Source organism: Mustela putorius, unplaced genomic scaffold (assembly GCF_011764305.1).
Source record: "Mustela putorius furo isolate JIRA1106 unplaced genomic scaffold, ASM1176430v1.1 tig00003896_pilon_pilon_pilon, whole genome shotgun sequence".
Taxonomy (NCBI): domain Eukaryota; kingdom Metazoa; phylum Chordata; class Mammalia; order Carnivora; family Mustelidae; genus Mustela; species Mustela putorius.
Genome location: NW_025422045.1, coordinates 2,453,951 through 2,461,778, shown reverse-complemented (window position 1 = coordinate 2,461,778; position 7,828 = coordinate 2,453,951). Strand labels below are relative to the sequence as shown.

The 7,828-nt window shown below is 43.3% G+C and overlaps 1 pseudogene; it reads left to right on the top strand.

Annotated features, from left to right (window-relative positions):
* Positions 1-354: 354 nt before the first annotated feature.
* Positions 355-533, top strand: LOC123388262 (annotated as a pseudogene).
* Positions 534-7,828: the final 7,295 nt, after the last annotated feature.

Sequence of the window (7,828 nt, the reverse complement as noted above, 5' to 3'; positions counted from 1 at the left end):
TATCCCAAAATTTTAAAGAAAGAAAAGCTTACATATATTATGTAAGCTTTTCTTTCTTTAAAATTTTGGGATACAGTTTCTTCTTATATATATATATATATATATATATATATATATATATATATATAAAGAAGGGGTAGAATATGACTATAATAATGAAAATTTTAAAATATTTTTAAAAAGGTATTGGTAAGACAAAATAGTTAAAATAGGAAAGAGGGAAAATTTTAAAAATAGAATAAGAAAAAAATAAAATTAAAAATGTTTAACTTTGAAAGACTAAAGGATCATGGGGAGAAAAAAACCATGAATTCTATGCATTGCTTTCCCCTCCTCTGGAATTCCGCTGTTCTCATCGCTTCTCGGCCTTTTGGCTAAGATCAAGTGTGGAATTCCGCTGTTCTCCTTGATCAGTGAGCTTGGTCTGGGCTGGATGTTCTTGCTGATCTTCTGGAGGAGAAGTCTATTGCTGTGATTCTCAAATGTCTTTGCCCAAGGTGGAATTGCACCGCCCTTGCCAGGGGCCAGGCTAAGTAATCTGCTTGGATTTGCTCTGGGAGCTTTTGTTCCCTGACTGCTTTCCTTACTGTTCTGGAGGACAAGAATGAAAATGGCGGCCTCCCGGTCTCCGGCAGGAGGAGCTGAGAGCTCAGGGCCCCACTCCACAGTGTGCCCTCAGAGAAAAGCAGTCAGTCCCTCCTGTCTCCCTGGTCTCTGGCCATGCTCTGAGTCACCCAGAGTGACTTTCTTTCTCTGGCGCATGGCCCCATTTGGAGTCTCCAAACCCAGCTGATTCCTGCAGCATGCTCCTGCACCACTACCCCCAGAGGGAAAAGGTGAGTATCCCCGGATCTGCCACTGGTGGGGTTCCTGCTTGAAGAGTAGTGGCCTGGATGTGCCTCGCCTAATGGCTTAAATTAACCCCATGCTGAGAGCCCACTGCTTGGCTCCATCTCTGCCGGATTCCCTGCTTGATACTTGGGAGCTTTGCTGCACTCAGGCACCCCTGGTCTTTTTGTGACCCCATGGGTCCTGAGACTACACTGTCCCTGCAAGGGTTACATCCCCTGCTTAGCCTCTGGAGCAATGTCCTTCAGTGGAGCAGACTTCTAAAAGTTAGGATTTTTGTGCTCCGCTGCTGTACTGCCTCCCAGGAGCTGGGCCCTCCCCCTGTCATCTATCTTCACTTCTCTGCACGTCCTACCTTCCAGAAAGTGGTCGTTTTTCTGTTCCTAGAATTGCTGCTCTTCTCCTCTTCGATGTCTTGTTGAGTTTGTAGGTGTTCAGAATGGTTTGGTAAGTAGCTGTACTCCTGGGAACCAATGATATTAGGTTTCGTACTCCTCCACCGTCTTGCTCCTCCCACAAAGAGAAATGTTTAAGGCATCCAGTTCGTGATCATGGACCAGGTACTGAAAAGAGAATTTGTAACTGAGAGGCAATGAATTGATTAATGCCCCATCAGAATTAATATTTTTCCATACCCAGAACACGAGTGGAGACATACTTCATTGATCTATGTGCCAGTAGGCACATTATTATTTTTCTACCTTTCTCTGAAGGTGCCACCCTTTGAGAGTCCTGGCTTTATGGGATGAGGAGGAGGGTGTCCTCCTCCCACCACTCCCCATCCCCCACCCCACAGGTGGACTCAAGGATTCCCTGCTTCCTCATGGGCATGAAAACTGGAACTCTGGAAACTGAAATCAATACTACCTCATCCAACTGGGTAGCTGCTCAGTCAGCTCATGGCATCCTCCTTTTCTATTATGTTCTCTTTTTATTATAATCCCTTGGGAATTCCCTTTTGTGGTTGTGAACTCAGTTATGCCTTGCAACCAAAGAGGCATTCTGTTGCCCCCAGAATCTCTAAGTAGTCTTAAAGGAGAGGTTTTCAATCTGTATTACTTGGGTTGCTTACCAATACCTGTTCTTGTTCTCTCTTCAGTTTTGGGTTTTTGCTTGTTTGTTTGTTTTTTGCAGCATTCTAGAGTAGGTAGCCTCTTGACAACCAAGCTAGAAGGTTTTAAACATAAATAAAATAACCCTTACTACAAATTGCATGATTTATTTTAGTAAATCAGCAGACTGTGGCTGATAAATCCAGGCAATAAACTAGACTATCTCAGGCTTAGTGGACTAGCTCATACAGTGGTTGTCCCATGTGACTTTCACATGTGCATTTTGAAAAACACCCCAGAGATGAATTCATGGCATTGAGGAGGGATTCAAATTTCCACCCGAGGGCCCTGCATACTCTGGTGAGTGTGTAACCAATTTCTATTTCATTGGTTATATAAGATGTCACTTACCTCATTCTTAGTAACTGGAACCACATTTCTGATGTATTTCAGTAGCATATTAGCACAGCATATAGGTTGTGCCATAAATTGACCTTCTCCTACGTCTAATTTTGGAGGTGGGTGTGTTATTTCACTGGAGGAATTAGTGCTCTATAAATTTAAGAAGTTCCTTCTCCTCTGAACTCCTGGCACATTTTTGCATATACCTAGACTAAGTTGCCTATCAGTTGTATTATGATTTTTGTTTATTTGTCTGATATTTCCTCCATATTAGGAGATCTTTGAGGGTGTGATTTTTGTATTTGCCCTAGGGTCTAGCACATCTCCAGAAAGGAGATGATAATTAAGTATTTGTTGAATAAATACATTTTCTCCTGGGTTCATATAGTGAGAAATAACTCAGCATAACTTGTTTGGGTATCAGCCACTGGACTTGGGAACAAAAAAGATATGACAGAATTGCAGCTATGGAGGTGAACAGAATCCAGATTTTGAAATGCCTTAAATACCACGCTAGGATTCTGGAATTTTCCTAAGGGCATGGGAAACCTTCAGGAGTTTCTGTGAAGGGAGACATAAGCAGACATGCATTTTGGAAAGATGACTCTGTTGGTTTATGTAGATGATGTCATTATATAAATGGCTCTCATTTAATATTGGTGGAATGAGAGTGGATGTAAGAATGTATTAGGGAGGGGCACCACAGCAGCTCCCCACCAGCCAGCTTTCCTCTGGTTTTACTGTCTGAGACCAAATGCTTGTGGTGAAGGTGTTCTGGGATGAACTGTGTCTCCTCTTCTACTTCATTTCCTATGTCAAAGCCTTAATTTCTAGAATCTCAGAATGGGACTGTATTTGGAGATAGTTTTTTTTTTTAGGAGGTAATTAAGTTAAAGTAAAAGTATTAGAGTGGTCTCTAATCCAATCTGATTCATCTACTTTTGAGAAGTGGAGATTAGGACACCCGGAGACACCAGGGTCACATGAGTGCAGACCACATGAAGAGGCAGCTGAAGGGGCCTTCGGCCCATCTGCAAACAAGGAGAGAGGCTTCTGAGGAAACCAACCCTCACAACACCCTGATCTTGAACTTGCAGCCTCCAGAGCTGTGAAGAAATAAACTTCTGTTGTTTTAGCCACCCTGACTGTGGGATTTGGTTATGGCAGCCCTAGCAGACAAATAAAGAAGGCTTTGTGGGCTAGCCCAATGTGGGTATCTCTACAAAAGTATATATTAATGTTGTTGTATGAGTGATGGTAAAGAGTTTTTCTCTTCCCATGGGTTGGAAGACTCAAGAATTAGTAAAATGCACTAAAAAGGATTTTTTTTTTTAAAGATCTTATTTATTTATTTGACAGACAGAGATAGATCACAAGTAGGCAGAGAGACAGGCAGAGAGAGGGCGGAGCAGGCTCCCCACTGAGCAGAGGGCCCGATGTGGGGCTCCATCCCAGGATCCTGAGATCATGAGTTGAGCCGAAGACAGAGGTTTTAACCCACTGAGCCACCCAGGCCCCCTACTAGAAAGGATTTTACATTAGGCATAAAAAACCTTTCCCTCTATGTAGGAGATGTAGTACTGAAATGTCTGCCGGAAGGCTTCTCAGGTTTAAGGAAAAGATTGATCAGATTTCAGTAGACCCTGCCCCAAAGGAGAGGAATCCAATAAGTGGCACCATGAGATACTTTCCAGCTTTCTGGGTCTTCATTAATTACTTAAGTTATTTATTCAGCATTTATTAAACATGCAAATGTGCCAAGCGTTGTACTTTGCATGGAGGCAAATAACCAGACCCTGCCCTTTAGGTTAATTAGAGTAACCCAGTTAATTAACTAACTGAGATTAATTAGACACAGACCTTGCCCTCTGCAAGGTAACAGTCCACTGGAGAAGACAGACAGGAAAACAGATAATTTAAAAATAACACTCTCAGGGCTAGACTAGTGATATCACCTGGGTGCTATGGGCACACTGTATACTTCGAAAATAGGGAAAGGCTTCACACAGGTGATATCTAACAGGGTTTTGAAGTGTGTGTAGGAGTTCATCAGGCTGATAAGGGCACCAGGGGAGGGAAGGGCGTTTTAGGTTGTGGGGAAGGCTCAGAGGCATGAGGGACATGGTGTGTCTGGGGATCAGTGAGGACTACACCAGATCAAGATTTGTGAAAGTGAGGGGTGCCTGGGTGACTCCTTGGGTTAAAGCCTCTGCCTTTGGCTCAGGTCATGATCTCAGGGTCTTGGGATTGAGCCCCTGATCGGGCTCTCTGCTCAGCAGGAAGACTGCTTCCCCCTTCTCTGTCTCTGCCTGCCTCTCTGCCCACTTGTGATCTCTGTCTGTCAAATAAATAAATAAAATCCTAAAAAAAAATGTGTGAAAGTGAGATTGCAGGGCCATGGGGGACGAGACTGGAAAAGTGCACTGCCGCTGGAGGTTTGGTATGTAGTGTAAGGTCATTATAGCCACGGTGGACAGGACTGGCTTTTCACTGGATCATCTTTGCTAGCCTAATGGCAGCTTCTAAAATGACCCCAACAAACTTGGTTTGGCTTTCTGGTTGCATTCCCTGCTGCTTTGCCTCTCTGGTTTGTCTTTCCAATTTTTCTGTGAGTCCAAGAGAGCTACCTAATACCTGCCAGTTTTCCTGTTCAAGGGCATCAGATCTGGTCTCTGTCCTGGGAAAAAGAGCACAGTTAGAGAATGTGGTGGTGGGGGGGAACCCAGGCTCAGCTAACTGGATGCCCACACCTGGAGTCTTCAGTTTGGATGGAATGATTCATAGAAGACATCCCATCACCTGGGAAATTCTTGGGGATGGCGGTGACAATGTGAGAATCCTGCTAGTGGCAGTGGTACCAAAGGTGGTGTCTCAAGCAGAGTCTTCCCATTGTGGGAACAGGGAGTTCCTGGCTGGTCTTCCTCCCTCACATTCTGCCCTGTGCAGGTCTGGTTTTCCTGGCTTTTGGAGTCAGTTCGGTTGCTTGCAGCGAGAACCTTGCAGATGCAATGGCCGAAGATTGTTTTTTTGGCCAAGAATTTTGCAGAGTACTACGTGCTAAAGAAAGTCTGTTCTAATTTGAGCCACTCTGACTCTATACGTGGGTGAGAGGTGGTCACAGAAGCTATTCAGTATGAAGTTGTATTTAGAGAGGAGGAAAGCGGGGTGAGAACAAAGACAGGAAGAAGCGAAGCTGAGATAAAACAAGTTCATATGCTTTATGAGATCAGTTTGAATACCTCCGTGTAAAACTGGCACACTTTCTGAAACTTTTTTGTTTTAAAATTATTGTAACAATTTTTTTTTTGAAAAAAGCTGCTGATTAAATTTTAATTCTGTTCTTGAGAGTACTTAGTTCGATGTTGTGATTATGTAGTGATTGTTTCCTGTGGAATAGGGGAAGCAGAGCCCACTCTGTGTGTTTTTGCATTTCTTGAGCTCTTCAAAATTCAGGAAGCATAATTTTGTTATCAGTTAGAAACTTTAATTCCAAATAATCAGCATGGGCGAAACAGTGGCTTGGGAGTCAGGAGTTTTAGCTGTGAAAACTCAGTTTCTCTCTGTTCAGGGAAGGACTGTGCAGGGAATGACTTAAAAGCTCCCTGCAGCCCTAAAAATTTGATTTGACCTGAAACTATCACAAACTTATAAGGATATATTTAACAGGCAGAAAAGTGAAGAAAATTCAGTAACAGACATGAATGTATATATCAAGTAGCTTTAATAAATCTTAACATGTTGCAGTATTTGCTTCAGACCTTTTAGGGTATTTTTAATTACCATGCAATAAAAGTCGATGAAAAAGGCTTTTTTTCTTTATCTGATACACAGTCCTATGAATTTTTTTTATTTCTTTTTTTAAAATTGTAGTAAAGTATACACAAAAATTTGCCATTCTAACCATTTTGAAGTGTACAGTTCAGGGGCATTAAATACTTTCTCACGGTTGAGCAACCATTGCCACCATCCAACCACAGAAATTTCTTCAACTTCCCAAACTGAAATTCCCTCCCCATTACACGGTGACTCCCGTTCTCTCCTCCCCCCAGCCCCTCTGGAATGGAAACCACTATTCCACTATCATTGTGAATTTCAGTCCTATGTATTTAATTACATTATAGGGTCACCATGGTAAGAACACATAAGAGCCCCACCGCCCCCCAAACTTCCCTTTATAACCACACCATCCCGTGGCCCCTGGTGGCCACTCATCTGTTCTCCACCACTCTTTTCTCCAGAGTCGTCAGTGGAATCGTAAGGGGCGCCTGGGTGGCTCAGTCAGTTAAGCGTCTGCCTTCAGCTCAGGTCATGATCTCAGGGTCCTGGGATTGAGTCCTGCATTGGGCTCCTGGCTCAGCAGGGAGCCTGCTTCTCCCTCTCCCCCTGCTCGTGCTCTCTCTCACTCTCTCTCAAATAAATAAATAAATAAAAATTTTTTAAAAATAAAGAAATGGAATCATAAAGATGTGACCTTCTAATACTGGCTTCTTATATGCAGTGTGATGCCTTGGGGTCCTCCAGATTTGAGTCTGCTGCCCTCTGTGTGCCTCGCTCCGATTCCTCTCCAAAGGCAACCACAGTCCTCAAGTCAGTGTGTTTAATTCTTATGAATATTTTTATAGTTTTAGTGTATATGGATTTAGCCATAAAAAATACACTCCCTGTTTCCTTTAATTTAAAATTTAAATAAATGATATCATAATGTACGTGCTATACTGCAAGTTGCTTTTATAACTCACTGCGATGTGGGTGCCATGCTAATGTTGGGTGATGAGATTTCACTGTTCTGTCTGATTCTGTTCTGCGAATATAGCACATATAGCATGGATTCATCCCTTTAATGATGAGTAGACATTTCTTTCCTGTCTGTCTGTGTCTTCATCCCACCCTGACCAGCTGTTTAAGGCCTCCTCCCAGGGCCTCTATTCCATGGCTAGAAATGCCCCCTCTGAGGTCAGAATGGGGAAATCCCAGATCTTACCTCCAAGCTGGCCGCTTGCTCGGCTGAGTGGCCGGACAGAGGTTGTGTCTGATCTTCTGAGCCCTACCTAGGCCCCAAGTTTCAGTGAGGTTTCAATCTTGGATGTGGATTAGAATGTCCAAGGGAGCCTTTAAGAAAAGGAAGAGAGAGAGAGAATTTTAAAATTAAATTAGAATTTCCAGGGTCATGGATTTTTTTTTTTTAAGTCCCCAGGTGTTTTAAAATGTAGCCAGAGTAATAAACCCCTGATTGATTGATTGATTGATTTTTAAAACCCCTGATTTAAAAAGCAAAAATGGAAAAACAACTCCAGGAAAACAGCTTTTTCCAGGGTCCTCTCACCAGCTGGGGAACAGGCCTCCAGTGCCCACATCCATCACTAAGGTTATTCTCACCTCCTCCCAACTCCGGAGCCAAAATCCACCACCTGTACCTGCTTCCAGAGCCTGAGCCCGGGGCACTGGCCTCAGTCTTGCTCCCTGATGGGAGGTTTCTCTTCTGTTTCGGGGGCACAGGGACATTGATCCAGTTTCCGAGCCTCTCT